Here is a 6,351-nt window from a genome sequence, read left to right as displayed (position 1 = left end):
TTTTCCTAACGTCCAACCTAAACCTCCCTCGCTGCAATTTCAGCCCATTGCTTCTTGTCCTGTCCTCAGAGATTCACAAGAACAATTTTTCTCCCTCCTCCTTCTAACAACCTTTTATGTACTTGAAAACTGTTCTCCTGTCCCCTCTCAGTCTTCTCTTCTCCAGATTAAACAAACCCAGTTCTTTCAACCTTTTCTCGTCGATCATGTTTTCTAGACCAGCGGTTCTCAACAGGGGGTTCGTGGCCCACTGGGGGTCCATGAACCCGTGGCTAAAATCCAAAGCCCGAACCCCAGCACCTCCCACAGGGCTGAAGCCGGTAGCAGCAGGGCTGAATTCTGGAGCCCCGAGCCCCGGTGCTCCCCAAGGGACAGAAGCCCTGAGCCCATGGGCAGAATTGGGGGAACACAGGGGTGTTACACCCCTCCCAAACTACAGTGCAAGAGCAGGGCAGTCCTGGGGTAGCTCCACACCCCCCCTCCACCACCTCCTCTCTCCACCCCCTGGCTAGGTCGGAGGTGGGAAGCCAGAGTCTGGCTGCGTGGGACAGCTGCTTCCTGGGCGGGGTGACACGGCTGCTTTCTGGCTGGCAGAGCCCTCAGGGTACAGGGAGCCCAGGGGAGCCCTGAGAGCACACAGCCCCTAGCTACCTCCTCCCTGCACCCTGAGCTACCCCCCTGCACACAGCCCCTAGCTATCCCTTTCCCTTCACCTCAAACTTTTTGAGCTGAGCCCCCCCACCTTTGAGTTATAATTTTTGATTGTAGCCCCCCCAAAGTCCAGACAGGCGGGTGGCCTGCTGAGGTGAGTCAGGGGGTGGATGTAGCATACCCTCCCCAGACCCCGACGTCGGAGCTGGCTTGAGCCTCACTGGCCCCTGCCCACCCAAAACAGAAGTCAAACTATACCTATGCAAACTTGTTTTCCCCCCTTTCCCCGGCCCAGAGCCTCCCCCTCCCACACTGGGCCCTGGAGATTTTAATGGCATGTTGTGGGTGGCCTCAGAAAGAAAAAGGTTGAGAACCCCTGTTCTAGACCTTTAACCATTTTTGTTACTCTCCTCTGGACCTTCTCCAATTCGTCCACGTCCTTCCCGAAATATGGCGCCCCGACTTAGACACAATACTTTAGCTGAGGCCACATCAGCATGGAGTAGAGCAGAAGAATTACGTCTCGTATCTTGCTTACAACACTCCTGCTAATCCTGCCCAGAATGAGGTTTGCTTTTTTTGCAGGTGTTACACTGTTGATTCATATTTAGCTTGTGGTCCACTCTGACCCCCAGATCCCCTTCCGCAGTACTCCTTCCTAGGCTGTCACGTCCTGCTCTGTATGTGTGCAGCTGACTGTTCTGTCCTAAGGGGAGTACTTTGCATTTGTCCGTATTGAATTTCAGCCTGTGAACTTCAGACCATTTCTCCAGTTTGTGCAGATCATTTTGAATTTTAATCCTATTCTCCAGAGCACTTGCAACCCCTCCCATCTTGGTATCATCCGCAAACTTTATCAGTAAAAAGAAAAGGAGGACTTGTGGCACCTTAGAGACGAACCAATTTATTTGTGCCACAAGTCCTCCTTTTCTTTTTGCGAATACAGACTAACACGGCTGTTACTCTGAAACCTGTCATTATGCAAGGGGAAATAGGTTACCTTGCAGAATGACTGAGCCACTCCCAGTCTCTATTCAAACCTAAGTTAATTGTATCCAATTTGCAAATGAATTCCAGTTCAACAGTCTCTCGCTGGAGTCTGGATTTGAAGTTTTTTTGTTGTAATATCGCAACCTTCATGTCTGTGATTGCGTGACCAGAGAGATTGAAGTGTTCTCCGACTGGTTTATAAATGTTATAATTCTTGACATCTGATTTGTGTCCATATATTCTTTTACGTAGAGACTGTCCAGTTTGGCCAATGTACATGGCAGAGGGGCCTTGCTGGCACATGATGGCATATATCACATTGGTGGATGTGCAGGTGAACGAGCCTCTGATAGTGTGGCTGATGTGATTAGGCCCTGGGATGGTGTCCCCTGAATAGATATGTGGGCACAGTTGGCAACGGGCTTTGTTGCAAGGATAGGTTCCTGGGTTAGTGTTTCTGTTGTGTGGTGTGTGGTTGTTGGTGAGTATTTGCTTCAGGTTGGGGGGCTGTCTGTACGCAAGGACTGGCCTGTCTCCCAAGATTTGTGAGAGCGTTGGGTCATCCTTCAGGATAGGTTGTAGATCCTTAATAATGCATTGGAGGGGTTTTAGTTGGGGGCTGAGGGTGACGGCTAGTGGCGTTCTGTTATTTTCTTTGTTAGGCCTGTCCTGTAGTAGGTGACTTTTGGGTACTCTTCTGGCTCTGTCAATCTGTTTCTTCACTTCCGCAGGTGGGTATTGTAGTTGTAAGAAGGCTTGATGGAGATCTTGTAGGTGTTTGTCTCTGTCTGAGGGGTTGGAGCAAATGCGGTTGTATCGCAGAGCTTGGCTGTAGACGATGGATCGTGTGGTGTGGTCAGGGTGAAAGCTGGAGGCATGTAGGTAGGAACAGCGGTCAGTAGGTTTCCAGTATAGGGTGGTGTTTATGTGACCATCGTTTATTAGCACAGTAGTGTCCAGGAAGTGGATCTTAATCGCGTCTCTGCTAAGGCTGCGTCTACACTCCCCCTTGTGTTGGTAGAACGTATGTGGCTCAGGGGTGTGAATAAGCCACCCCCCGAGTGACACAAGTTACACGGACCTAAGCGCCAGTGTGGACAGTGCTATGGTGCTGGGAGAGTTTCTCTTGCCAACATGGCTACGGCTGCTCGTTGAGGCTGGAGAGCTCCCTCCCGTCGGCTTCCAGCCGCTCCAGTAGAGACTGCCACTGGGGGCCACGTCACTCACAGCTGTGAGGGCCGAGCGGTTAAGGCGTTGGACTCGAAATCCATTCGGGTTTCCCTGCGCAGGTTCAAATCCTGCTCACAGCGAGGCCTGTGTTTTTGCCACACTTGCTCACCAGGGCAATACATCTCCACCGACCCTGGGACGCTTTCCATACACTCCCCACCCCAGGTAAACCCTGTTCTGCTCCTTTCATGGGGATGCCTGGGATGGTGCCTCACGCTGTGTCCCTGCGGTCTCAGGCCACTGCCCCTCACCCAGCGCCTCCCGGCTCAGCCCCACCCCTGGGTGCTGCTCCTCTCCAGAGCGTGGAAGGAACTGAGCACGGGCAGCCCGTATCAGAGGCCAGGGGAGGCTGAGCCTCCCCCAAAAGGCCGTACATGCGGGGGGGAAACGCTGGGGATGTGGGGCGGGTCTCCCCTCCGGAGGCCCGTGGGCCCATGGTCATCTTTCGAGTGCTGGAAGCGAAGCTCCAGAGAAGTGGGGGCCCCGCCTGCACCCCGCTCCCCTCTGCCTCTTAGCCCGATGCCCTGCTCTTGCTCTGCCTCTTCCCATCCCCCCTCCGCCTCCTCCCCCAAAACCTGCACCCCACCCCCCCTCGGCCTTTTCCCCCACGGCCCCGTCTTCTCGTGCCTCTTCCTGTCCTGCTCCACCTCCTTCCCCAAGGACCCCACTGCCCCCCGCTCACCGAAGACAGAGAAAAGGGACGGGTGCCTGGCCCCATGGCCCCCGGTAGTCCCCCTACGGGGAAAGGGGCAGAGAGGAGCAAGCAGGGGGTGAGTGGAGTCCTGGGGGAAGAGGCGGAGAGGAGCGAGGGGCAGGTAGGGGGACCTCGGGGGCCAGAGGAGTGAACAGTGGGGGGCGGGGCCTCGGGGGAAGAGGATGACCGGGGGCGGGGCCGCTGTGGCAGGGCCATGCTCTAGGCCCCGGTGGCCCCCCAACTTCTCGGGGTCATCTGAAACCCAGGATGAAGGTGACACAGGGCCTGGTTCCTCTTTGGGCTAAGATTCCATAACACCTCTCCCTTCCTGGCAGTGTGAAGGGGCTGGACAGGGGCATAAAGCCCTCCAGACACGGCCGGAGACAGGGAAAGGGCCGTCAATGCGGAAGAGAATCCGGCCCAGAGTTAGACAAGGGGTGCAGAGAATATTCTGGATTCTGGTTATTGCACTTCGCCCTTGCTCGAAATGCTTCCTGTATTTTCTCCATTTCACTCCCTGACTCTCGATCTCTGCCCCTTTCCCCGTTTCGTCCTCAGAATTAGCACATTCAGCCAGTTAATCGCAGCAATTCTGCCATAAGACAGCAGCCTGAAATCTCAGCTCTCCCCCGCCCCACGCACGAGACCTGCTGCCAGCTGAACTGGAGAAAGAATGGGGAACGTCTCTGGCAGAGGGTGTGAAACAGACACCCGGAAAAGGTGAGCTTTCACAGGGACTGCTGGGCACGCATGGACTGTGGCTGGGGAGGGGGCTGCCAGACCTCCCTCAGGTGACCAGACAGCAAGTGTGAAAAATCGGGACGGGGGTGGGAGGTAATTGGAGCCTATATAAGAAAAAGACCCAAAAATCGGGACTGTCCCTCTAAAATCGGGACACCTGGCCACCCTAGACCTCCCCCACAGACTGCCACTGAGTGAGTGGGGGGCAGTTGCACAGACCTGCAGTGACCACACGGATTGTGAGGTTTGCTCCCCTCCTGTCTCCAGTGGGGCTGAGGTTTCTCCCTGAGCCTGCTGAGCCCTGTGGCCCTTCCCAGCCACGCCCGTGGGAGCAGAAAACACCGAGAGACCAGGCCGGGGAGGTCATATGGTTTATTGGACCCGGTTCTGTTGGGGAGAGTGTAGCCAGACAGCCAGCCCCCCCCTGCTCAGACCAGCATTGCTGGAAACACAGGAGGAAGCCGGAACAGGGCACTTAACATATATTCCAGCACAGCCTTTGAAGCTGTGAAAGCACAGGTGTGCTGCTACAATGTGCCTCTGGGAACAGATACAAGGATTAAGCTCACAGCAGGCAGAGGCCCTGTGACAGACATGGCTCTTCGCCCCTACTAAATAGAGTGATGCACTCACACCAACGTCCTAGGTGGGAAAATATTTACCCTGATAAAAGAAATGTCCAGTAGTCGACACTTATTGTTTCTCTCCCTTGCAAGTGTAAACTACTCTTGCGAAAGCTGGCATCACCCCGACAGACCAGCCTCAATTTGGCATAAGAAAGGAGAAAGAGAATAAAGGAGTACAGAGGTATAAGTAGGGGACCTACAGCACCCTGATTTTTGAGTGCTTTTCATTATCTATCTGCTGGTCAGATAAGTGACAGCCTCCCAAGGCTTCTGCAGCTGAGAGGGTCCCTACGCCTTGTCCCTTATTCGTCTTTCCGCGGAATTGAGTGACCGATCCTGGCTTGGCACCGCTGGAATCGAGAGATGCAAGGAGGGTAAGAAGCACCCACACCTGATCTCCTATCTTTAGTGTACACATATTTTGAAATAGAGCTCTATACTTTGTTTTCTTTCTTTGGGATTGTGGCTTCAGTTTTGTAACTTGTTTGTGTGTGTAACATCTCTACATTTAAATAAGTAGGCACTAGCAATTTTGAAACCACATGATTAGAATGTAGCTTAATAAATTTTGGTAAACCATTTATGCATAAGCCTGACTTGTTTTCTCTGGTTTACTGTAAAGCAGCCAACACAATTAAAGAACCTCAGCCGTTTTGGCTCTAAAGCCTGGCCATTAGGTGAGAGTACTAAGAGCCTAGAATTGAGTTGTGCCGCCTCCACGGGGCAAACTCTTGGGGCACCTGTCAGTCAATCCTGGCTGCCCGCTGCGAAGGAGCTCTGAGCTCTAGCAGTTAAAGTCACGGGTGTGGAGAGGCTCTTAGTGCTGCCATTGGGGCACCTGTCAGTCAGTATTGACTGCTCGCTGCGAAGGAGCTCTGAGCTCTAGCAGTTAAAGTCACGGGTGGTTAGGACCTTGGGGCATCCGTCAGCCTAGCCCGGGCTGCCCGCCGCGAAGGGACAGTGCGTCCTAGCGGTTAAAGTCACGGATGGTATAAACGGGCATAGCTGGAACCTCACCAAACATCCTTGGCCGTCGGCTAACAGAGAGAGACCAGGGCCTGAGGACGAGATCTGCGGAGCTCGAAGGCTTGTCTCTCCCCAGCAGAAGTTGGAGAATGAAAGAGATCCCCTCCCTGCCTTGTCTCTCTAATCTCCTGGGACCGACCTTGCAAACAGAGAACTCTGAGGCAGTTCAGTGCTTCCGACCGAGCCCCAGGAGCCCGTATGTAACACGGACGTTGCACTCATTCAAACAGTGCCTAGCGCAGCTGGGGGACGGGCTTCAAGCTGCTGCCAGCCACAGCCCCTTCTGTGCCCCAAACCGGGGGCGACTGCGCCTACCGGCCAGACCCCTCTGTTCCAGAACGGAGGTGCCCTTTGGTCTCTCAGCCCGGCGCTCTCACACAACCACAGCAGCTC

The 6,351-nt window shown here is 54.3% G+C and overlaps 1 non-coding gene across 1 annotated transcript; it reads left to right on the top strand.

Moving 5' to 3' along the window:
* The first annotated feature begins 2,869 nt into the window (after positions 1-2,869).
* Positions 2,870-2,951, top strand: TRNAS-CGA (transfer RNA serine (anticodon CGA)). Its single transcript has one exon. It is a non-coding gene; the product is annotated as a tRNA-Ser (tRNA).
* The last annotated feature ends 3,400 nt before the right edge of the window (positions 2,952-6,351 follow it).

Source organism: Lepidochelys kempii, chromosome 11 (genome assembly GCF_965140285.1).
Source record: "Lepidochelys kempii isolate rLepKem1 chromosome 11, rLepKem1.hap1, whole genome shotgun sequence".
Lineage (NCBI taxonomy): Eukaryota > Metazoa > Chordata > Testudines > Cheloniidae > Lepidochelys > Lepidochelys kempii.
The sequence above is the reverse complement of the archived record's forward strand: the minus strand, read 5'-3'. Positions and strand labels throughout refer to the sequence as shown.